At 45.0% G+C, this 26,328-nt stretch overlaps 1 protein-coding gene and 1 long non-coding RNA gene across 3 annotated transcripts in view; both read right to left on the reverse strand.

Annotated features, from left to right (window-relative positions):
• UBE2D2 (ubiquitin conjugating enzyme E2 D2) overlaps window positions 1-26,328 on the reverse strand; it is a 68,283-nt gene that overhangs the window by 38,321 nt on the left and 3,634 nt on the right. The gene's annotated exons all lie outside the window — the stretch shown is intronic.
• Window positions 16,203-22,463, reverse strand: LOC117065775. The gene is made up of 2 exons (XR_004430035.1): window positions 22,399-22,463; window positions 16,203-16,284 (listed from the first exon to the last, which is right to left on the reverse strand). It is a non-coding gene; the product is annotated as an uncharacterized LOC117065775 (long non-coding RNA).

Here is a 26,328-nt window from a genome sequence, read left to right on the forward strand (position 1 = left end):
GATGATCTCAATCTCCTGACCTCGTGATCCGCCCATCTCGGCCTCCCAAAGTGCTGGGATTACAGGCTTGAGCCACCGCGCCTGGCTGAGACAGAGCAACACTGTCTCAAAAAAAAAAAAAGAAAAAAAAAAAGGCTAAACAAGACAGGTGCAGTGGAGGCTGACGCAGTAAGACTGCTTGAGGCCAGGAGTTCAAGACCAGCCTAGGCAACAGAGCAAGACTCCATCTCTACAAAATAGAAACATTTAGCCAGGCATGGTAGTGCACATCTGTAATCCCAGCCACTTGGGAGGCTGAGGCCGGGTTATCACCTGTGCCCAGGAGTTGGAGACTGCAGTGAGCTATGATATGCCATTGTACTTCAGCCTAAGCAACAGACTCTGTCTCTAAAAATACTTTTTATAAAAACTAAACAAGGCAGTATATTGTATTTATGCTGATAAAGTAAATGGTCTAAAATTCTGTTTAACAAAAGAAGATGCTGATTACCCTAACGTAAAACAAATAATTCAAAAAACTATAGACATTTTAAAGAAAATTCTTTTTTTTTTTGGAAACAGAGTCTCGCTATGTTGCCCAGGCTGGAGTGCAGTGGCGAGATCTCTGCTCACCACAAGCTCCACCTCCTGGGTTCAGGCCATTCTCCTGCCTCAATCTCCCGAGTAGCTGGGACAACAGGCGCCTGCCACCATGCCTAGCTATTTTGTATTTTTAGTAGAAATGGGGTTTCACCATGTTAGCCAGGATGATCTCCATCTCCTGACCTCGTGATCCACCCGCCTCGGCCTCCCAAAGTGTGGGGATTACAGGTGTGAGCTACTGCGCCCGGCCTAAGAAAATTCTTTTTTAGACTCATCATTGACCTTAAATACAAAACCAGATCTACACTTGAAGAGGGGGTGGAGAGTGTTAGTTAGAATCAGGAAGTCAGAGAATAAGGTCTATCACTGTTCGTTAAGTAGAAAAAGTCAGCTATGGTAAAAGCAGTTTTAAAGTCAGTGAGTTCCATCTAGTAAGTTATTTATATCCAATAAATTGTAGTTAAGACATTAACATTTGCTTACCACGTTTAAAGTTTCACAAAGGATAAACCAATATGAAATTCTGAGATTAAAAAAAAAAAATTCTAAGCTAGACCCCAGATAATCTTTATCTATCTTCACAACATCAGTTATGGTTTTAAAACATCAACACTAAACATTTGCAATTAAAAAGATTAGACTTATCTTTCTTAGGATGAAAAAAATCTTAACTCTTTATTCTTTATAGGCCTCCTTTTCCTAGAAAGCTATTTTATTAACTGTACTATACAAATCTAGTATCATATATGGCACTATATAGCTATATGTGTGTGTGTGTATATATATATATATATATATATTTTTTTTTTTTTTGGAGACAGGATCTTGCTCTGTCGCCAGGCTGGAGTGCAGTGGCGCAATCTCGGCTCACTGCAATCTCCGCCTCCCAGGTTCAAGTGATTCCCTTCCCTCAGCCTCCCTATATTTCATTTTTAAATTATCTACAACTACCAGAAGTTAACCTCTGCACAAACTCATCTCTATCCCTTTAATGTTTAATTATGACTGCTTGAATGAGAGACAAGGTGTATCATATTCTTCACCACATTCTGTAGAGACTGGAACATGAGAGGCACTCAAATGTCTGAGTGGGTTAATGCTTAGTAGGGTACCAAGCAGAATTAGTGCTTAAATACTTACAAAGGCAAATAAAAAATTTCCAAAAGAAAGTCTAGTCCATTCAGCCCAATAACCAATAATACCAGGAAACAGAAAGCCTACAGGCCAGGTACAGGGACTCATGGCTATAATCTCAGCACTTTGAGAGGCTGAGGCTGGAGGACTCCTTCAGCCCAGGGGCTCAAGACTAGTTTGGTCAAAATAGTGAGACCCTGTCTCTACAAAAAATTAACAACAACAACAACAACAATTAGCCGGGATGTGGTAGCACATTCCTGTAGTCCTAGCTACTCAGGAGGCTGAAGCAGTAAGATTCCTTGAGCCCAGAAGTTTGAGGCTGTAGTGAGCTATAATCTCACCACTGTACTTCTTCAAGCATCTTGTGGGAAGGGGTAAAACTCTGTCTCAAAAAAAAAAAAAAGAAAAGACCTGCATGCGGCCGGGCATGGTGGTTCACGCCTGTAATCCCAGCACTCTGGGAGGCTGACGTGGGCGGATCACGTGAGGTCAGGAGTTCGAGACCAGCCTAACCAACACGGAGAAGTCCTGTCTCTACTAAAAATACAAAATTAGCTGGGCGTGGTGGTGCATACCTGTAATCCCAGCTACATGGCAAGCTGAGGCAAGATAATCGCTGGAACCCAAGAGATGGAGGTTGCAGTGAGCCAAGATCATGCCATTGCACTCCACCCTGGGCAACAACAGCGAAAATGCATCTTAAAAAGAAAAAAAAGTTAGTTTATAGTGACATACACAATATATTACGATGTAATTACTGAACTTGAATGAAAAAGGTGTTTTGGGCCAGGCGCAGTGGCTCACGCCTGTAATCCCAACACTTTGGGAGGCCACGGCACGTGGATTACCTGAGGTCAGGAGTTCGAGACCCTCCTGACCAACATGGTGAAACCCTGTCTCTGCTAAAAATACAAAAATTAGCCAGGTGTGGTGGCGCATGCCTGTAATCCCAGCTACTAGGGAGACTGAGGCAGGAGAATTGCTAGAACCCAGGAGGCGGAGGATGCAGAGAGCCAAGATCGCGCCATTGCACTCCAGACTGGGCAACAAGAGCGAAACTCTGTCTCAAAAAAAAAAAAAAAAAAAAAAAAAAGAAAGAAAAAGGTGTTTTGGGGTAAATGTGGAAAACATGAGAGAATAAGGAGTTTCTTTCTTTGAGTACTTTAGCAACCACTAAGATGGAAATGTGTTTATGAAGAGAATATAGTCATGCTAAACTTAACAAAAGGCATATATTCTGAGAAATCTGTAGCTGTAGAACATCGAAGTGTACTTACAAAAACCTAGATGGTACAGCCTAGGCCACATGGTATACAGCCTTACTGCTCCTAGGCTACAAATCTATACAGCATATTACTGTACTGAATACCACAGGCAACTATAACACAATGGCATCTGTGTATCCTAAACATATGTAAACAGAAAAGGTACAGTAAAAACATGGGGGGGGGGAGGCCGGGCGCGGTGGCTCAAGCCTATAATCCCAGCACTTTGGGAGGCCGAGACGGGCGGATCACGAGGTCAGGAGATCGAGACCATCCTGGCTAACACGGTGAAACCCCGTCTCTACTAAAAAATACAAAAAAAAACCTAGCCGGGCAAGGTGGCGAGCGCCTGTAGTCCAAGCTACTCGGGAGGCTGAGGCAGGAGAATGGTGTGAACCCGGGGGGCGGAGCTTGCAGTGAGCTGAGATCCGGCCACTGCACTCCAGCCTGGGCGACAGAGCAAGATTCCGTCTCAAAAAAAAAAAAAAAAAAAAAAAAACATGGGGGGAGAAAGGTAAAAAATGGCACACCTCTATAGGGCACTCACCATGAACAGAGTCTGCAAGACTAGAAGTTGCGCTGGATGAGTCCATGATGACTGAATGTGAGTGCCCAGGGTATTACTGATTATTGTACACTACTGCAGACTTTATAAACACTGTGCACTCAGCCTATAATACATTTATTTTTTAATTTACTTTTTTTTTTTGAGACGGAGTCTTGCTCTGCCACCCAGGCTGGAGTGCAGTGGCCGGATCTCAGCTCACTGCAAGCTCCGCCTCCCAGGTTTACGCCATTCTCCTGCCTCAGCCTCCCGAGTAGCTGGGACTACAGGCGCCCACCTCATCGCCCGGCTAGTTTTTTGTATTTTTAAGTAGAGACAGGGTTTCACCGTATTAGCCAGGATGGTCTCGATCTCCTGACCTCGTGATCTGCCCGTCTCGGCCTCCCAAAGTGCTGGGATTACAGGCTTGAGCCACCGCGCCCGGCCCCTAATTTACTTTTTTAAAAAAGGAATTACGCTACATTACAACAGCTACAACGTTACTAGGCAACAGGAATTTTTCGGCTCCACTGTCTTATGGGACCACTGTCATATCATCTGTTATTGACCAAAATGTCATTATGTGGCATATGACCGTATTCTCTGTTCATTATTGAATATCAAGAACCTTTCCCATTTTACCTTTAACTATCCTTTGCTCATTTCACAATTTTTTCCTTTTTTCTTTTTTTTTTTTTTGAGATGGAATCTCACTCCGTTGCCCAGGCTGGAGTGCAGTGGCGTGATCTCAGCTCACCGCAACCTCCACCTCCTGGGTTCAAGCGATTCTCCTGTCTCAGCCTCCTGAGTAGCTGAGACTACAGGCGCCTGGCACCACGCCCAGCTAATATTTGTATTTTTAGTAGAGACAAGGTTTCACCTTGTTGGCCAGGTTGGTCTTGAACTCGTGTCCTCAGGTGATCCACCCACCTCAGCCTCCCAAAGTGCTAGGATTACAGGCGTGAGCCACCGGGCCTAGCCAACTTCTTTCTTCAAATTGACAAAATTGTATATATTGTCACGCACAACATGTTGTTCTGGAATATGAATACACTGTGGAATAGCTAAATTGAGCTAATTAACATATTATTATCTCACATACTTATTTACCTCACATACTTATTTCTTTTGGCAGTGAAAACACTTAAAAAATCTACTCTCAGCAATTTTTAAGAATACATGGTTATTGGTCAGGTGCAATGGTTCACGCCTGTAATTCCAACACTTTGGGAGGCTGAGGCAGGTGGATCACCTGAGGTCAGGAGTTTGAGACCAGTCTGACCAACCTGGTGAAACCACGTCTCTCCTAAAAATACAAAAATTAGCTGGGTATGGTGGCGCATGCCTGTAATCCTAGCTACTAGGGAGGCTGAAGCAGGAGAATCGCTGGAACCCAAGAAGCAGAGGATGGAGTGGGCCGAGATCACGCCTTTGCACTCCAGCCTGGGCAACACAGTGAGACACTGTCTCAACAACAACAACAACAACAACAAAAGGCCAGGCGCAGTGGTCACGCCTGTAATCCCAGCACTTTGGGAGGCCGAGGTGGGTGGATCATGAAGTCAGGAGATCAAGACCATCCTGGCTAACACGGTGAAACCCTGTCTCCACTAAAAATACAAAAAATTAGCTGGGCATGGTGGCGGGCACCTGTAGTCCCAGCTACTCGGGAGGCTGAGGCTGGAGAATGGCGTGAACTCAGGAGGTAGAGCTTGCAGTGAGCCGAGATTAGCCACTGCACTCCAGCCGGGGCGATAGAGCAAGACTCCGTCTCAAAAAAAACAAATTTGAATCTAAACTGCTCCAAAATCTGAAACTTTTTCTGAGTACTGACATAATGCCATAAGTAGAAAATTCTACACCTAGTCTCATGTGGTAGGCAGCAGTTAAAACACTGTCAAATTTTATTTCATGAACAAAATCATTTAAAATATTGTGTAAAGGCCAGGCACAGTGGCTGACGCCTGTAATCTCAGCACTCTGGGAGGCCAAACTGGGAGGATCACTTGAGGTCAGGAGTCTAAGACCAGCCTGGCCAACAGGGCGAAACTCTGTCTCTACTAAAAATACAAAATTAGCTGGATGTTACTTGAACCCAGGAAGTGGAAGCTGTAGTGAGCTAAGATCACACTACTGCACTCCAGCCTGGGCAACAGAGCAAAACTCCATCTTAAAAAAAAAAAAAAAAAAAAAAAATCACGTAAGCCTATAATTCCAACACCTGGAGGCCAAGGCAGGAGGATAACTTGAGTCCAGGAGTTCAACACCAGCCTAGACAACATAGTGAGGCCTTGTCTCTACAAAATCAGCTAGGCGGCAGTGCCTATACACCTGTATACACAGTGCCTGCAGTCCTTGGGAAGATGGCTTGAGCACTGGAGTTTAAGACTGCAGTCAGCCATGATTACACCATTGCATTGCACTCCAGCCTGGGCAACAAAGTGAGACTCTATCTCAAAAAAATTAAAAAGGCTGGCACGGTGGCTCATGCCTGCAATCCCAGCACTTTGGGAAGCCAAGTGGCTGGATCACAAGGTCAGGAGTTTGAAACCAGCCTGACCAACATGGTGAAACTCCATCTCTACTAAAAATACAAAAATTACCCAGGCGTGGTGGCGCACGCCTATAGTCCCAGCTACTCGGGAGGCTGAAGCAGAATAGCTTGAACTCGGGAGGCGGAGGTTGCAGCAAGCCGAGACTGCACCACTGCCCTCCAGCCTGGGTGACAGTACGAGACTCCATCTCAAAAAAAAGGAAAAAAAAAGAAAAAACTAAACTAATAAAATTATCTTCAGGCTTCAAAAAATTGTACAAGGCCTATATGAAACATAAATGAATTCTGTGTTTAGACTTGGGTCCCACCCCCAAGATACCTAATTATGTATATGCAAATATCCCAAAATCCAGAAAAATTCAAATCTGAAACACTTAGGGTCCTAAGCATTTTGGATAAGGAACGATCAACTTTACTTTTTTTTTTTTTTTTTTGAGACGAAGTCTTGCTCTGTCACCCAGGCTACAGTGCACTGGCGTGATCTCAGCTCTCTGCAACCTCCGTCTCTTGGGTTCAAGCGATTCTCCTGCCTCCACCTCCTGAGTAGCTGGGATTACAGGTGCTTACCACCGCACCCAGCTAATTTTTTTGTATTTTTAGTAGAGATGGGGTTTCACCATCTTGGTCAGGCTGGTCTCAAACTCCTGACCTCATGATCCACCCGCCTCAGCCTCCCAAAGTGCTGGGATTATAGGCGTGAGTGACCACGCCCAGCCTACTTTTTCTTAATTAACTTTTAAATTTCAACCACTCCGGGACTATAGGAACACTCTGCCTAGAATATTCTTCCCATCCTCTCCTTCCCCACATCCACCTTCAGGCTTCACTTAAATGTTGCCCTTAGAGACCTTCCCAGAAGCCTCTTTCTGCCATTTCCATTTATTTCTTATTAAGTACTATGGTAAAGCCCAGGTTGCTTTAACAACTTTATACAGTTCATATTTGTCTGTGTGGTTATTATTATTTGAGACAGAGTCTCACTCTTGTCGCTCAGGCTGGAGCACAGTGGTGTGAATCATAGCTCACTATAACCTTGAACTAGGCTCACGCAATACTCCTGCCTTAGCATCCCGAGTGAGCTGGGACTACTGGCACATGCCACCACACCTGGCTGTTGTTTATTTTTAAAATTTTTGGCCGGGCGCGGTGGCTCAAGCCTGTAATCCCAGCACTTTGGGAGGCCGAGACGGGCGGATCACGAGGTCAGGAGATCGAGACCATCCTGGCTAACACGGTGAAACCCCGTCTCTACTAAAAAATACAAAAAACTAGCCGGGCGAGGTGGCGGGCGCCTGTAGTCCCAGCTACTCCGGAGGCTGAGGCAGGAGAATGGCGTAAACCCGGGAGGCGGAGCTTGCAGTGAGCTGAGATCCGGCCACTCCACTCCAGCCCGGGCGACAGAGCGAGACTCCATCTCAAAAAAAAAAAAAAAAAAAAAAAAAAAAAATTTGTAGAGGTTGGGTGCAGTGGCTCACACCTGTAATCCCACCACTTTGGGAGGCTGAGGCAGGCGGATCATGAGGTCAGGAGATCGAGACCATCTGGCTAACATGGTGAAACCCTGTCTCTACAAAAAATATAAGAAATGAGCTGGGTGTGGTGGCACATGCCTGTGGTCCCAGCTACTCAGGAGGCTGGAGCAGAAGAATCGCTTGAACCTGGGAGGCGGAGGTTGCAGTAAGCCGAGATCGCACCACTGCACTCCAGCCTGGGTCACGCAGTGAGACTCCGTTTCAAAAAAAGAAAAAAATTTGTAGAAACAGGGTCTCACTCTGTTACACTGTCCCAGCTGGTCTTGTGCTCCTGGACTCAAGCCATCCTCTCTCCTCAGCCATTCAAAATGATAGGACTGGCCAGGCAAGGTGACTCACGACTATAATCTCAGCACTTTGGAAGGCTGAGGTGGGCGTTATCACTTGAGCCCAGGAGTTCAAGACCAGCCTGGACAACATGGTGTAACCCCACCTTTACTAAAAATACAAAAAATTAGCTGGGCATGATGGTACATGCCTGGAGAATCACCTGAGCCCAGGAAGTCGAGGCTGTAGTAAGCCATGATTGTGCCACTGCACTCAATGCTGGGTGACAAGAGTGAGACTCTGTCTCAAAGAAAAGCACTAGGCATGAGCCTTATCTATGTGAACAATTTTTTTTTGAGACGGAGTCTCGCCCTGTCGCCCAGGCAGGAGTGCAATGGCATCGCATGATCTCAATGGCATGGCATGATCTCAATGGCGTGATCTCAGCTCACTGCAACGCCACCTCCTGGGTTCAAGTGATTCTCCTGCCTCAGCCTCCTGAGTAGCTGGGATTACAGGCACACGCCACCACACCCAGCTAATTTTTTCTATCTTTAGTAGAGACAGGGTTTCACCATGTTGGCCAGGCTGTTCTCGAACTCCTGACCTTGTGATCTGCCCACCGCGGCCTTCCAAAGTGCTGGGATTACAGATGTGAGCCACCACGCCTGGCATCTATGTGATTATTTATCTTTTTTTTTTTTTTTTTTCCTTTTTTGTGGAGAACGGGGTCTCGCTGTATTACCTAGGCAGGTCTCGAACTCCTGGGCTCAAGCTATCCTCCCGCCTCTGCCTCCCTGAGAGCTGGGATTACAGGCGTGAGCCACCGCGCCCGGCCATATGTGATTATTTAATGTCTCTTGACCCAGTAACAAATAGGGACCTGACTTCCAGCTTTTTGCACAGAGCCTGGTCCATCAAAACTGCCCAGTAAATATCCGTTGAAGAACCAGATAGTTACAATTACAGTGATTGTCACTGATCTTAAGACTTTAAAAAAAAAAAAAAACATAGCAGAGGTTGGGCACAGTGGTTCATGCCTGTAATCCTAGCACTTTGGGAGGCCAAGGTGGGCGGATCATCTTGAGATCAGGAGTTCCAGACCAGCCTAGCCTTGCTAACAAGGCAAAACCCCATCTCTACTAAAAATACAAAAATTAGGCCAGGCACGGTGGCTCACCCCTGCAATCCCAGCACTTTGGGAGGCCAAGACGGGTGGATCACCTGAGGTTAGGAGTTTGAGACCAGCCTGACCAACATGGAGAAACCCCATCTCTACTAAAAATACAAAACTAGCCAGGAGTAGTGGTGCTTGCCTGTAATCCCAGCTATTTGAGATGCTGAGGCAGGAGAATCACTTGAATCCGGGAGGCAGAGGTTGCAGTGAGCCAAGATCATGCCATTGCACTCCAGCCTGGGCAACAAAAGCATAACTCCATCTCAAAAAAATTTAAAAAATTAAAATACAAAAATTAGCTGGGCGTGGTGGCACACATCTGTAATCCAAGCTACTCAGGAGGCTGACGCAGGAGAATCACTTGAACCTGGGAGGCAGAGGTTACAGTGAGCTGAGATTGCGCCACTACACTCCAGCCTGGGCAACAGAGTGAGACTTCGACTCAAAAATAAATAACTAACTAAAAATAAAACATAGCTGAAATCAGGCTGCATATCATAATCAATGGCATGTCAGCTTAACTGGCACTAAGTATACTTTCCTTCTTAGTAGAATAATGGTAAATCTTTCAATTGATGGCATTTTAGAGTCAATGAAATAAGGTACATGGGAAGGCAATAACCTCATTCTCTGATACTGCAGCCATGGGATCATATAAAGTTTAGCAGAGTGCGGTGGCTCTTGTCTGTAATTCCAGCACTTTAGGAAGCTGGGACAGGAGGATCACTTGAATACAGGAGTTTGAGAGCAACCTGGGCCACATAACAAGACTGTGTCGGCCGGGCGCGGTAGCTCAAGCCTGTAATCCCAGCACTTTGGGAGGCCGAGACGGGCGGATCACGAGGTCAGGAGATCGAGACCATCCTGGTTAACACAGTGAAACCCCGCCTCCACTAAAAAATACAAAAAACTATTCGGGCGAGGTGGCGGGCGCCTGTAATCCCAGCTACTCCAGAGGCTGAGGCAGGAGAATGGCGTAAACCCGGAAGGCGGAGCTTGCAGTGAGCTGAGATCCGGCCACTGCACTCCAGCCTGGGCGACAGAGCAAGACTCCGTCTCAAAAAAAAAAAAAAAAAAAAAAGACTCTGTGTCTACAAAAAATAAAAAACATAGCCAGGTATGGCAGCACACAACTGCTGTCCTAGCTACTGGGAAGACTGAGGTGGGAGGACCACTTAAGCCCAGAGGGTCAAGGCTGCAGTGAGCCATGATTGTGCCACTGCAGTCTAGCCTGGGCAACAGAGCAAGACCCTGTCTCCAAAAAAAAAAAAAAAAAAAAAACATACACAAAACATAAGTTTAGAATTTTGGCAACCAGAGCCAAGGTAGAAGATAACTAAGTAAATGAGAGAGACAGGACAGGAAAATCGTAGGGATGCCAGTAAAACTACTTCTACTTCTATAGCAAGTAGGGGAACAAAAGCATTAGGAAGTATACATAGCACCAACAGCAGATCAGCTGTTCCTTGCTACCAACTCCAGGAGATGAGGAGCAGGGGTGGCGACTCCACAGAGAATCTCTGTCAGGACCTGAAATTCCATCTATTTCTAGTTACTGAAGCAGTGGTCTCTGCTCTCCACCCCTCTATGTCCAAAACAAGGGTGGCACATAGCCAGGTAGATGGAAAGAGTCTATGTGAATAGACAGATGGTGGAGCACCTATGCCAAAAGACTTCACCACTCACTAAGCTTCAAAGGAAACACTGAAATGCTAGGAAAAGGGCTTCTTTCCTGGCATTTGTGCCAGGATCTCCTCCACCGGCTGAATCCCTCCTTAGTAACTACACAGCAAACCAAGAACCTGAAGAACTTATTTGTTGGGTTACTGACACCCTCTTCTGTAACACTAAATCACGCATGTACCGTAATACGAAGCTTGAGAAAATGTGGTGGGGGGGGAGATGAATGCTAATATAATTAACTTGGTGTGTTTTCGTGCTACTTAATATGGCAGGATAGTGGAGACCTTAAAGAGATGCCAACTGGCTGGCCAGGCACAGGTGTGGTGGCTCATGCCTGCAGTCCGAGCACTTTGGGAGGTCAAGGCGGGTAGATCACCTGAGGTCAGGAGTTCGAGACCAGTCTGACCAATATAATGGAACCCCATCTCTACTAAAAGTACAGTAATTAGCCAGACGTGGTGACATGCACCTGTAATCCCAGCTACTCGGGAGGACGTGACAGGAGAATCACTTGAACCCAGGAGGCGGGGGTTGCAAAGAGCCAAGATCACGCCATTGCACTCCAGCCTGGACAACAAGAGTGAAACTCCATCTCAAAAAAAAAAAAAAAAAAAAAGAGATGCTAACTGGCATCCTGTTTTCTACTATACTCTGTAAAACTATGATCACTGAAAAGAACCTGCATGGGCCGGGTGCGGTGGCTCAAGCCTGTAATCCCAGCACTTTGGGAGGCCGAGACGGGCGGATCACGAGGTCAGGAGATCAAGACCATCCTGGCTAACACAGTGAAACCCCGTCTCTACTAAAAAATACAAAAAAAAAAAACTAGCCAGGAGAGGTGGTGGGCATCTGTAGTCCCAGCTACTTGGGAGGCTGAGGCAGAAGAATGGTGTCAACCCAGGAGGCAGAGCTTGCAGTGAGCTGAGATCTGGCCACTGCACTTCAGCCTGGGCCACAGAGCGAGACTCCGTCTCAAAAAAAAAAGACCCTGCATGAACTATTTTTAGTAAGGAGCATATAGGTAAGTTTCAGTACTCTGATGTTTTGAAATACAGTATGTAAAAACTGTTAACCTAAAACTGTAAATCCTGGAAACTTAAAAGTAATACTTTTCATGGACTTTACTCTTTCAAAGCACAGTTGGTTAAGTTTCTGTTTTACAAATTCTCCAACACTAACCTAGAGTGTTCAAAATGATGAGTCTGACCACGGTTACCACAGTCTTCCTACAGACAGACAATCTCTATAAGATGAGTAGATCAATAGTCACATAAACTTAAATTTTACTATGCTACAAAACTGGCTCTATTTGCAAAATTCTTTTTTTTTTTTTTTTTTTTTGAGACGGAGTCTTGCTCTGTCACCCAGGCTGGAGTGCAGTGGCCGGATCTCAGCTCACTGCAAGCTCCACCTCCCGGGTTTACGCCATTCTCCTGCCTCAGCCTCCCGAGTAGCTGGGACTACAGGCGCCCGCCACCTCGCCCGGCTAGTTTTTTTTTTTTGTATTTTTAGTAGAGACGGGGTTTCACCGTGTTAGCCAGGATGGTCTCGATCTCCTGACCTCGTGATCCGCCCGTCTCAGCCTCCCAAAGTGCTGGGATTACAGGCTTGAGCCACCGCGCCCGGCTTCAAAATTCTTAAGAATAACTTAAGAGAAAAAAAAAATTCAAGTTACAAAAAAAAAAAGCCAGATCCAAGTTTCAAGCCTAGGAGTATATTTCAGAATAATTATTCAAAACATCAACTGACAGAGATTTTTGTGGCTCCCTGGAACATTCCGGCCTCCAAAACTAGACGTGAGACACTATTAACAAAAATGTCAACAGGTACATCTAAAGAAGTATCTTTTTAAAATTACATTTTATGTAAGCTTAGAGATGGGAGCCCCTTTGTCCACAATGAAAGCACCCAAGATGGCATCTAATCAAGTATCATCTACTACAGTAATAAAAAGAATTTACTGGCCGGGTACGGTGGCTCACAACTGTAATCCTAGCACTTTGGAAGGCTGAGGCGGGCAGATCACGAGGTCAGGAGATTGAGACCATCCTGGCTAACACGGTGAAACCCCATCTCTACTAAAGATACAAAAAGTTAACTGGGCATGGTGGCACGTGTCTGTAGTTCGTTTCAACAAAAAAAAAATCATCTTTGGGTTCCGTGGATGTGCAAGTTTAATGACAAGTGGCCATATAAAACCCAAAAGAGAAGACACACACAGAGAAGGTAATACAAAGATGGAGGCAGATGCTGGAGTGATGTAGCCACAAAACAAAGGACCCAAGGAATGCTGACAGCCACCAAAGTTGGAAGAGGCAAGGAAGGATTCTCCCTTACAACATCCAGGGGGAGTATGGACCTGAAGACACAATGACGTTAGACTGCTGGCCTCCAGAACTGTGAGAGAATATAGCTCTGTTACTTTAAGCCACCCAGTTTGTGGTAACTTATTATGGCAACCCTAAGAAACTAATACAGATGGTATAAATACGTAAACATTTAATCTAAAGAAAATCACTCACTCCATTAGTGTGCTATTATTTTAAGAAATCTAACACTCCTACCACTGAGGCTTTTGTAAAAATCAACTTTGATTTCAAGGCTTGTTTTCAGTCAGGATCTCGCTCTGTCACCTAGGCTGGAGTGCAGTGCAGATTATAGCTCACTGCCACCTTGAACTCTGGGCCTCAAGAGATCCTCCTCTTCCACCTCAGTCTTCCCAGTAGCTATGACTACAGGCGTGTGCCACCAAACCTGGCTAAGTTTTGCAGTTTTTGTAAAGAAAGGGTCTTGCTGAATTGCTCAGGCTGGTCTCCCAGCCAAGTGATTCTCCCACCTTGGCCTCCCAAAGCACTGGGATTATAGGCATGAGCCACTGTACCCAGCTAATTTCAAAGTTTTTCCCTGACATAAGCCCTTAAGAATTTGGCAAAGCAATTCTATCACTTACATTGGCATGATGCATTACAGGTGGTGGGGTTACTGCTCAAAGAGAACAGCAGACACTTCTACAGTAAGATAATGTTTAACAGAATTGATCTCACAAATCTAGACCTACAAAAATATCACATGTATTAAAAATGTATTTAAGGTAACAGTATTTTGAAGTTTGCTGAAGAATACTGGGATTCAGTCCCTTTTTTAGTTTAGAAATATTATAAGACTTCATTCTTTTCACATTCAGGTTTTTTTTTTTTTTTTTTCATTTTTTGCTTGGGTGACAATGAAGTAAAATGTGAAACACATATCTAACACTGACACCTAAGATTTCGAGATTATACCAATTCCATAGGTCAACATTATTGGCAAGTTAAGACACCATGATAATATTTAAAAACCTTAAAAAAAAAGTCCACCAAATCCAAGAGGCCCATTCCCTCTGTAATGTCCCTCTAGTGTCCTCTATTGACAAAGTCCAACATTTTGTTCACTGCAAAGGTGAAAGAGTCCAGCCCTTCACCAGCTCAAATATATACTTCAGAAGTTATTTAGTCAAAGCAGAGCAAGTACTGGAGGGTGAACTTGGAGCCGACTAATAAACTGCTAAGTGGCAGGGCTGGTTTCACTATTTGTTCCTTTTTATTGGTGAGTAATGCTCCAGTATATGATTTTCTACATTTTGTTTATATATTCAGCTAATGATGGATATTTGAGTTATTTCTTTTTTTTTTTTTTTTTTTTTTGAGACGGAGTCTCGCTCTGTCACCCAGGCTGGAGTGCAGTGGCCAGATCTCAGCTCACTGCAAGCTCCACCTCCCGGGTTCACGCCATTCTCCTGCCTCAGCCTCCCGAGTAGCTGGGACTACAGGCGCCGCCACCTCGCCCGGCTAGCTTTTTGTATTTTTAGTAGAGACGGGGTTTCACCGTGTTAGCCAGAGATGGTCTCGATCTCCTGACCTCGTGATCCGCCCGTCTCGGCCTCCCAAAGTGCTGGGATTACAGGCTTGAGCCACCGCGCCCGGCCTTGAGTTATTTCTAAATATTGGGTACTGTGAATAAAATTGCCAAGCACATTTGTAAAAAAATAACAACAAAACTACCTTTTATGTAGTCCATAAGTGCTAAACCCTCTTCTGTCTAATTTTCCCCACAGGCTTGCAGGGTATAATTCCCATTCTACAGACAGGGAAGCTGAGCTTCAAGAAAATTCACTGGCCGGGCGCGGTGGCTCAAGCCTGTAATCCCAGCACTTTGGGAGGCCGAGACGGGCGGATCACGAGGTCAGGAGATCGAGACCATCCTGGCTAATACGGTGAAACCCCGTCTCTACTAAAAATACAAAAAAAACTAGCCGGGCGAGGTGGTGGGCGCCTGTAGTCCCAGCTACTCAGGAGGCTGAGGCAGGAGAATGGCGGAAACCCGGGAGCGGAGCTTGCAGTGAGCTGAAATCTGGCCACTGCACTCCAGTCCGGGCGACAGAGCGAGACTCCGCCTCAAAAAAAAAAAAAAAAAAAAAAAAAAAAAAAAAAGAAAATTCACTAAGTCACTTGCCTAAGGCCACAAATGCTCCAAAATTCCACTTTTTCTTTCTTCTTCTTTTTTTTTTTTTTGCCACACCACCTGATATTGGCATTCACTGAATGTTATTAGCAAACATGGAACACCATGCTTTAGCTACTAGGAATACGAAGAATAAGACAAGAACTTTGCCCAGGGGAGTTCAGTCTAAATAAGGGAACAATCAATCATGTCTACACACTAGGAAACAATTCTACAGTTGAACTCTGACTGCCTGTATGCCTCATGCATGCTTCCTAGAGAAGCCATTTCTGCTGGGTCTCCAAGTATGAATAAAGAATTTAGGAGGTGGCAGAGGGGTGAGAAGAGATTCTCTGTATAAGCAAAGGTGCTGAACAAAGATCAAAGAGAACATGATTCTGGGAAGGACCAACTACAAGTGTTACAACTACAGCAGCATTCCCCGGGAGATACTAATTACTAATATATATTATAGTAATAAAGACAGTAATATTTTTGTTTCAAATTTTACTTTTTTTTTTTGAGATGGAGTTTTACTCTTGTTGCCCAGGCTGGACTGCAGTGCGCGATCTCAGCTCACTGCAACCTCCGCCTCCCAGGTTCAAGCAATTCTCCTGCCTCAGCCTCCTGAGTGGCTGAGATTACAGGCACCCCCCACCACACCCGGCTAATTTTTTTTTTCCTGTATTTTTAGTAGAGACGAGGTTTCACCATGTTGGCTAGGCTGGTCTTGAACTCCTGACCTCAGGTGATCTACCTGCCTCAGCCTCCCAAAGTGCTAGGATTACAGGCTTAAGCCACCATGCCTGGCATGCTTTTTTTTTTTCTTTTTTGAGACAGAGTCTTACTCTGTTGCCCAGGCTGGAGTGCAGTGGCTCAGTCTGGGCTCACTGAAACCTCCGGCTCCCATGTTCAAGCGACTCTCCTGTCTCAGCCTCCTAAGTAGCTGGGTCTACAGGCACCCACCACCGCGCTTGGCTAATTTTTGTATTTTTAGTACAGCTGGGGTTTCACCATGTTGGCCAGGCTGGTCTCTAACTCCTGACCTCAGGTGATCCACCCGCCTTGGCCTCCCAAAGTGCTGGGAATAACAGGCAAGAGCCACAGCGCCTGGTCAATTCTATCACTTTTAACACGTTTTTAAGAAATACTACATATTTTTGTAGTTTTAAAGCAGTAATTTGCCTTAAGAAACTTGCACACAAGAAAGCAAATGATGCCTACATTTGACTTTCCATCTGTGTTCTGAGGTATAAACATCATTTAGTTTCCAGCATTGTCTATTTGACCATCACAGATCTATCCTATGTTTCTTATCATAATTCAATATATATTTGAGAAGTTATTGCCAGGCACCGTGGCTCACGCCTGTAATCCCAGCACTTTGGGAGGCCGAGGCAGGTGGATCACCTGAGGTCAGAAGTTCAAGACCAGCCTGGTCAACATGGTGAAACCCCATCTCTATCGAATATACAAAAATTAGCTGGGCGTGGTGGCGGTCACCTGTAATTGCAGATACTTGGGAGGCTGAGACAAGAGAATTGCTTGAACCTGGGAGGCGCACATTGCAGTGAGCCGAGACCACGCAGCTGCACTCCAGCCTAGGCAACAAGAATGAACTTTGTCTCAAAAAAAAAAAAAAAGTTATTTAACTGAAGCTTATTATATATTAAATATTTCAAGTGTACTAACCCATCCTCAATTGACTTATATCTAGGAGAAAGACATTTATTATTATTTATTATTATTATTTGTTTTTTGAGATGGAGTCTCACTCTGACACCCAGGCTGGAGTACAGTGGCAAGATCTCGGCTCACTGCAAGCTCCACCTCCCGAGTTCACGCCATTCTCCTGCCTCAGCCTCCCAAGTAGCTGGGACTATAGGCACCTGCCACCATGCCCAGCTAATTTTTTTGTATTTTTAGTAGAAACGGGGTTTCACCATGTTAGCCAGGATGGTCTCAATCTCCTGACCTCATGATCTGCCCGCCTAAGCCTCCCCAAGTGCTGGGATTACAGGCCTGAGCCACTGCGCCCGGCCGAGAAAGACATTTTAAACTGAAAGCAGAGTCCTTTGATTCTTAAACCCAAGGTGTCATATTATGTTAAAATAAACATGAGCAAAGAACAGGCATTTATTTTTCAGAAAAATTAGGGTGACCTATCCATGATGGGATAATTAATGTCAGCAGCAGTCTAACTGCAAAATATGCAGTCTGTATTCTTTCTTTTGCTACCATGTATCTGTTTGAAACAAATTTTCTTTTTTTTTTTTTTGAGACAGAGTCTCGCTCTGTCACCCAAGCTGGAGTGCACTGGCCAGATCTCGCTCACTGCAAGCTCCACCTCCCGGGTTCACGCCATTCTCCTGCCTCAGACTCCCAAGTAGCTGGGACTACATGTGCCTACCACCACGCCCGGCTAATTTTTTGTATTTTTTAGTAGTGATGGGGTTTCACCGTGTTAGCCAGGATGGTCTCGATCTCCTGACCTTGTGATCCGCCCATCTCAGCCTCCCAAAGAGCTGGGATTACAGGCGTGAGCCACCTCGCCCAGCCTCATCTTGATAGTTCTTAATAATTTTGTTTGTGACATAGTTTGATTATATATTTTAATTAATTTATCTGAGATTGGGTGGGGCATGATGGCTCACACCTGTAATCCCAGCCCTTTGAGAGGCTTAGGTGGGTGAATCACTTGAGGCCAGGAGTTCAAGACCAGCTGGCCAGCAAGGTGAAACCTGCTAAAAATACACAGCCAGGCATAGTGGTGCATGTATTTATTAATGTATCTGAGATAATTTGTGCTCTCAATTTTTTTTTTTTTTTTAAGAGACAGATCTCGCTCTGTGGTCCAGGCTGGAATGCATGGAATGCAGTGGCATGATCACAGCTCACTACAGCCTTAAACTCCTGGGCTCAAGCAATCCTCCCACCTCGGCCTTTTGAGTAGCAGGGACTACAGGCACATTTAATTTTTTGTAGACACAGGGTCTTGCTATATTGCACAGGCTGGTCTTGAACTCCTGAGCTCAAGTGATCCTCCTGCCTTGGTTTCCCAAAGTCCTGGGATTGCAGGCATGAGTCACCATATCTGGCCAGTGCTCTCAATTTCAATACAAGTATGCATGATTTCATACATTTTGGCTTGTATTCCATTAATAATATTACTTTGATAAGCATTCTAATAAAGTTGGGAAACACCAGATATGAGGAAGAAGAAAGCAGTTTATCAGAAGCCAAAAGAACTGAATAAAAACGATGCCAACTATTACAAAAATTAAACAAAAACTGAGGTATCCACTGAATGTGGCAATTAAATAATCATTAGTGAACTTACTAAATAGTTCCACAACAGTGAAGACTATTCTTTCAATAATTTTGGGACTGAAATGTCAGAGATGGGAAGGATAAAGATGAAGAAGGAAGTAGCTCTTCTTGGGGAGAGGAAGTTTAAAAAGTTATTTTACTGCCTTTTTTTTTTTTTTTTTTTAATGGGGGAAAACCTTCAATAAGTTTGGATGCTAAGAGGAGTTAGTGGAGAAGAGATTGGAAGTATGAAAACAAGGACAATTACCGGAGAGCAAAAACAAGAAAAGGAAAAAGGTAGGAAGGAGGGAGGGAGGGAAGGAAGGAAAGAGGGAAAGAGAGAGAGAGAAAAGGATGGAAAGCAAAAATTAAGTATGGCAAAGGGAAAAGTAACGTTTCTCTAGAGATTAGAGGGGAGAAGGGCAATGACTAAAACAAGTAAACCTGGTGAGACAACAGCTCTACAGTCAAGATCGCCTGTATCTGAATCCTAGTTCTTCCTACTATAACCATATAATCTTAAGCAAATTTATTTCTCCCACTGTTTCCTTATCTAACCTGGGGAGAAAAGAATTATTAAAAGATTGCTGAAAAGATCAAGTAATTCCTGATGCACAGTGAGTACTCTAAAGAGGATAGCTGAAATGTTTTTTTTTTTTTTGAGACGGAGTCTTGCTCTGTCGACCAGGCTGGAGTGCAGTGGTGCAATCTCGGCTCACTGCAAGCTCCGCCTCTCAGGTTCAAGCAATTCTCCTGCCTCAGCCACCGCACCTGGCTAATTTTTGTATTTTTAGTAGAGACGGGGTTTCACCACGTTGGCCAGGCTGGTCTCGAACTGCTGACCACACAATCCACCCACCTCGGTTTCCCAAAGTGCTGGGATTACAGGCATGAGCCACCGCACCCGGCCAGTCTGTTGTTATAATACCTTGAAGGAAATCCCTAAGAACTCACGTGTAAGATTTCTTTTTTCTCTGCAGAACAGATACTCTGTTTATCTGCTGAGATTAAAATAATGTTTAAGGTAGAAAGACGGTGGTTTTTAATCTTTTTAGATATTAAGGCTGCTCTGCCTAGGGAGTAGACATTCCTTTACTTTCTTAATAAACTCGCTTTCACTTAAAAAAAAAATCCGGCCGGGCGCGGTGGCTCAAGCCTGTAATCCCAGCACTTTGGGAGGCCGAGACGGGCGGATCACGAGGTCAGGAGATCGAGACCATCCTGGCTAATACGGTGAAACCCCGTCTCTACTAAAAATACAAAAACTAGCCGGGCGAGGTGGCGGGCGCCTGTAGTCCCAGCTACTTGGGAGGCTGAGGCAGGAGAATGGCGGAAACCCAGGAGGCGGAGCTTGCAGTGAGCTGAGATCTGGCCACTGCACTCCAGTCGGGCGACAGAGCGAGACTCCGCCTCAAAAAAAAAAAAAAAAAAAAATCCATTTGACTCTGATAAAAGATATATGCAGAAAGCCGGGGGCGGTGGCTCATGTTTGTAATCCCAACACTTTGGGAGGCTGAGGCAGGTGGATTACTTGAGGTCAGGAGTTCGAAACCAGCCGAGATGGGCAGATCACGAGGTCAGGAGATAGAGACCATCCTGGCTAACATGGTGAGACCCTGTCTCTATTAAAAATACAAAAAACCTTAGCCAGGCGTCGTGGCATGCGCCTGTAGTCCCAGTTACTCGGGATGCTGAAGCTGGAGAATCACTTGAACCCAGGAGGTGGAGGTTGCAGTGAGCCGAGATCACACAACTGCACTCCAGCCTGGGTGACAGAGGGAGACTCCATCTCAAAAAAAAACAAAAAACAAAAATTAGTCAGGCGTGGTGGCATGCACCTGTGGTCCCAGCTACTTGGGAGGCTGAGGCAGGAGAATCTCTTGAACCCGGAAATGGAGGTTGCAGTGAGCCGAGATTGCACAACTGCACTCCAACCTGGTCAACAGAGGTAAAGACTCCATTTCAGACAAAAAAAAAAAGGCGGGGGTGGTGGTAGCGAGAATAGAATACCAAATTTGCAATACTTGTTTTTGTTGTTGTTGTTGTTGTTTTGACACAGAATCTGGCCCTGTTGCCCAGGCGGGAGTGCAGGGGTGTGATCACAGCTCACTATAGCCTTGATCTTCCATCCAGGCTCAAGTGATCCACCTGTCTCAGCTTCCTGAGTAGCCAGGACCACAGGCACACATCACCATGCCCAGCTAATTTTGTTTCGCTTTGTTTTGTTTTTGTCTCCCATTATGGACAAATCTGGCCTTGAACTCCCGGGTTCAAGCAATCCTCCCACGTTGGCCTCCCAAAGTGATGGGATTACAGGCATGAGCCACTGTGTCAAGCCTAAATAAATTTGCAGTTTTAAGAGGGCTTATGAGCAACCCTGCCAACAATAAAAAGGGAAGTTGAGGAAGATCTTCAGGTTCCAAGCCATAGTTTAAATATCCAATTGTTTGAACAAAAGAAAAAAAGGCTGCATCCTCTGGATTTATATACCTAACAGCTATGTAACAATAACACATGGCTTGCCAGAACACTGGACAGAGTCAAGAAATCCAGGTTCTCAATTCAGACCTAGTCTTATCTGGTAGGTCACACAGCCTTTCCAGACAGCAGCCTTGAGATGTGCTACAGTGCTAACATTTTATGATTTTATTACCCGAAATCTCACTTGACTCTGCAGACAGAAATACTACTTTATTTCCCTATGTTATAGTTTAACATGATTTTGAAGGTTTGTCTGGAAATCTAACCATCAAAACTTTATTTCTACAGACAAAACAAGTGTGTTCCTGCATTTCTGGGATAAGGCTGCAAAAGTTTTTGCTAGCATGAGGAATGAGTCAGATATTCCTATCCTGGGAACTGCCTAGGATATTTTAGCAGAAATATACAGAATTGGACCTTGTCAAAACCTCTTCCTTGTCAGTCATCAGTACAGTAATACACACTGGGAGACTTCAGAGAAAACCTAGATTTATTAACAGTTATCCTCAATGATGGCTGTTTGAATTATATTTAAATAACAACCTAGTAGAGCCAAAGAAAGTGCTTCAATTCAATGATCTTTTGTAAAGGAAATAACACTTTTTTAGTGGGGGAAAAAACAACTACCTAGAAATTATGTGAAGAAGCTCACCTTTTGGATTAAGAAGGTATGTCTGCTATCCAAGATAAAACTAATTTAAATAGCCATATTCAGACAACCGTTTATTAAACTTCCCAATACTACTACCTGTTAATTCATTTTGTCATTTTGATAGGAATTCCATCAGTCCTTACCTCTAATATTAATCTAATATATGGTACCACACCTCTAGTACAGTATTCCTTTTTTCTTTTTTTTGAAACAGAGTTTCGCTCTTGTTGCCCAGTCTAGAGCACAATGGCGTGATCTCGGCTCACCGCAACCTCCGCCTCCCAGGTTCAAGCAATTCTCCTGCCTCAGCCTCCCGAGTAGCTGGGATTACAGGCATGCACCCCCACGCTCGGCTAATTTTGTGTTTTTAGTAGAGACGCGGTTTCTCCACGTTGAGGCTGGTCTTGAACTCCTGACCTCAGGTGATCTGCCTGCCTCGGCCTCCCAAAGTGCTGGGATTACAGGCATGAGCCACTGTGCCCGGCCTTTTCCTTTTTTTTTTTTTTTTGAGACAAAGTCTTGCTCTGTCGCCCAGGCTAGAGTGCAGTGGCGTGATCTCGGCTCACCACAACCTCCACCTCCTGGGTTCAAGCAATTGTCTGCCTCAGCCTTTCCAGTAACTGGGATCGCAGGCACTCACCACCATGCCCAGCTAATTTTTATATTTTTGGTAGAAACAGGGTTTCACCATCTTTACCAGGCTGGTTTTGAACTCCTAACCATGTGATCCACCCACCTCAGCCTCCCAAAGTGCTGGGATTACAGGCATGAGCCACCGCGCCCAGCCTACAGTATTTTAAAGCAATTTTCTTTCTTCTTTTTTTTGAGATGGAGTCTCGCTCTGTTGCCCAGGCCGCAGTGCAGTGGCAAGATCTTGGCTCACTGCAACCTCTGCCTCCCACGTTCAAGTGATTCTCCTGCCTCAGTCTCCCGAGTAACTGGGATTACAGGTGAGTGCCACCACACCTGGCCAACCTTTGTATTTTTAGCAGAGACGGGGTTTCGCCATGTTGGGCAGGCTGGTCTCGAATTCCTGACCTCAGGTGGTCAGCCCTCCTTGGCCTCCCAAAGTACTGGGATTACAGGCGCAAGCCACCACACCCAGCCTAAGCAATTTTTTAAAATACAGCACTGTTCAGCGTTACAACTACTTTCTTTAAGATCATGCTTTGGTGGCCGGGCGAGGTGGCTCAAGCCTGTAATCCCAGCACTTTGGGAGGCCGAGGCGGGCGGATCACGAGGTCAGGAGATCGAGACCATCCTGGCTAACACGGTGAAACCCCGTCTCTACTAAAAATACAAAAAGAAATTAGCCGGGCGTGGTGGCGGGTGCCTGTAGTCCCAGCTACTCCGGAGGCTGAGGCAGGAGAATGGCGTGAATCCGGGAAGCCGAGCTTGCAGTGAACAGAGACGGCGCCACTGCACTCCAGCCTAGGTGACAGAGCGAGACTCCATCTCAAAAAAAAAAAAAAAAAAAAAAAAAAAGATCATGCTTGGTAACTTCCCAATCTCAGACATTTTTAAAAGTGTATTGTCAGTCTACAGAAAAACTCAAAACATGAAACAGATCATAATGGAAGATTAATACATAAACTTCTACGGGATCAATGTATTTACAAAACTGGTTTTCCCAAGACCTCACACAAAACCATATAAAAATTAGCAAATTGGCCGGGCGCAGTGGCTCACCCCTGTAATCCAGCACTTTGGGAGGCCGAGGAGGGCAAATCAACTGAGGTCTCAAAAAAAAAGCAAGTTTGTGCGGGCACATTGGCTCACGCCTGTAATCCCAGCACTCTGTGAGGCCGAAGCGGGCGGATCACAAGGTCAGGAGATGGAGATTATCCTGGCTAACACGGTGAAACCCCGTCTCTACTAAAAATAGAAGAATTAGCCGGGCGTGACGGCAGGCACCAGTAGTCCTAGCTACTCGGGAGGCTGAGTCAGGAGAATGGCGTGAACACAGGAGGCAGAGCTTGCAGTGAGCCAAGATCACGCCACTGCACTCCAGCCTGGGCAACAGAGCCAGACTCTGTCTCATTTAAAAAAAAAAAAAAAAAGGCAAGTTAATTAGAATTGTATTTAAAAACTACGTTAAGACCAGGCACAGTGTCTCATGCTTGTATTCCCAGCACTTTGGGAGGCCGAGGTGGGTGGATCACGAGGTCAGGAGTTCAAGACCAGCCTGGCCAATATGGTGAAACCCCATCTCTATTGAAAATACAAAAATTAGTTGAGTGTGGCGGCGCAAGCCTGTAGTCCCAGCTGCTCAGGAGACTGAGGCAGGAGAATTGCTTGAATCTGGGAGGCAGAGGTTGCAGTGAGCTGAGATCATACCACTGCACTCCAGCCTGGGTGACAAAGCAAAGACTGTCTAAAAAACAAACTTAATCTTACATAAAGCAATACTTTCAAACTTTTAAAAATACAGGAAGAAGGCCGGGCGCGGTGGCTCAAGCCTGTAATCCCAGCACTTTGGGAGGCCGAGACGGGCGGATCACGAGGTCAGGAGATCGAGACCATCCTGGCTAACACGGTGAAACTCCGTCTCTACTAAAAATACAAAAACTAGCCGGGTGAGGTGGCGGGCGCCTGTAGTCCCAGCTACTCGGGAGGCTGAGGCAGGAGAATGGCGTAAACCCAGGAGGCAGAGCTTGCAGTGAGCTGAGATCCGGCCACTACACTCCAGTCCAGGCGACAGAGCGAGACTCCGTCTCAAAAAAAAAAAAAAAAAAAAAAAAAAAATACAGGAAGTATTGTTTAAATGACTTAATCTTTTTACACTCCTGATTACTTAAGGAACCCCAATCCCTTGTTACTTTAATCCACATACTAAACTGATGTCGACCAAAACGTGTATTTTTTTTTTAATTTGAATCGGTTGGCAAAAAAATCTGGATTTGTGGCTTCTCTCTCTGTTTTTTTTTTTTTTTTTTTTTTTTTAAATGAAAGATATGGCAACACTGGGTCCACAGATTTTGGCAATGGCAATATTTGCAAGGAGCTGGTTAGCAGTTGCCCTCATCTGATAGCACATGCATTTTCTAGCTCCCTCAAATTATCTCTGCTCACTTTGGTACCTGCCTGGCTTTTATAGACATCAGCGTTTGAAATCTTTTTTTTTTTTTTTGGACACAGGGTCTCACTCTGTTGCACAGGCTGGAACATAGCGGTTTGATCACGGTTCACTGCAGCCTCTGCCTCCCAGGTTCCAGAGATCCTCCCACCTCAGCCTCCCACCTAGGTGGGACTACAGTCATCCACCACCATACCCAGCTAATTTTTTGTATTTTTTGTAAAGATCATGTTTTGTCATGTTGCTCAGACTGGTCTCGAACTCCTGAGCTCAAGCGATCAGCCCACTTGGGCCTCCCAAAGTGCTGGGATTACAGGCATGACCCACCGTGCCTGACCTGATACCTTTATTTCATTGAGAACTTTGTCTTGAGACGCCTTAAAAGAAGCTAGCCGTAGGCTGGGTGCAGCGGCTTACACCTGTAATCCCAACACTTTGGGGGGCCGAGACGGGCGGATCTCCTGAGGTCAGGAGTTCGAGAACAGCCTGGCCAACATGGTGAAACCTTGTCTCTACTAAAAATACAAAATTAACTGAGCATGGTGGCGGGTGCCTGTAATCCCAGCTACTTGGGAGGCTGAGGCAAGAGAATTGCTTGACCCTGGGAGCCAGAGTTCATAGTGAGCCAAGATCATGCCACTGCACTCCAGCCTGAGTGAGACTCTGTCTCAAAAAAAAAGAAAAAAAAATCTCTATCACAGAAATAGATCAAGTGACAATCCTGCCATTACTTTGTTTGAAAGCTATGTATACTAAACGTTACCTGCTACTAGTAGCACACCATTAAAATGTACAATGCACTATTACTGTTAAGAAAAGCTTTTAGTATCCAACTCTGGTCAGTCTTCAACTCCTCAAAGAATCAAGATATTTAGCCTTTTACCCTTCCAAAGAATAGAGAAACTAACCAAATACTTCAACATTACAGCACTCTAAGAGCACCAAAAAGCCTCCTACATCTGTATAGCAAAAGTAAAGAAGAAAAACAGGAAGCAAGTCAAAAAGGTCTCTGATCAGCCAAGGAAACCACAGTTCACGGAGTACATGAAGCCCTCTTCAGTCAAGAGCCTACTGGATCTTAATTTAGACACAATTTTAATAAGCTCTGTGATCTGGTTTCTTAGCCCACAACAGATGAGATGCAGCCAACTGGAAAAGGGCTGGGGGTGGTGCTGCTAGAGGCAGGCACTCAAAGCATCAAAATCAAAGCTGAAGACCTAAAAAGTCAGCAGAAAACTTCAAAATATAGCAGGGTGGGGCCATGTGGTATAGATACCAACAATCCCAAAGGATCCTAATCCCTGCCCAGAACTACACACAGTGTTCATAATGACACTCTTTGCTATGCTCTTTTATAGCATAGGTCAGGGGACCTGAAGATGTATATCAAAATAAAGTCCATCAGAAGCTTTTTCCAAAAAAGACATGGCATTTCAAAGACTGCCAAATTCACAGACATGAATAGTGTCCCTCTGTCAAAGAAACAAGATACTGAATTCCTGAAGATGTCACATGTCAAATGTAGTTTTTCTTAGAAAAATTTCATTAGAACCCAGATGCAGCAACTCATGACATATAAGTCAAGAAGGT

Source organism: Trachypithecus francoisi, unplaced genomic scaffold (assembly GCF_009764315.1).
Source record: "Trachypithecus francoisi isolate TF-2019V2 unplaced genomic scaffold, Tfra_2.0 Lachesis_group2, whole genome shotgun sequence".
Lineage (NCBI taxonomy): Eukaryota > Metazoa > Chordata > Mammalia > Primates > Cercopithecidae > Trachypithecus > Trachypithecus francoisi.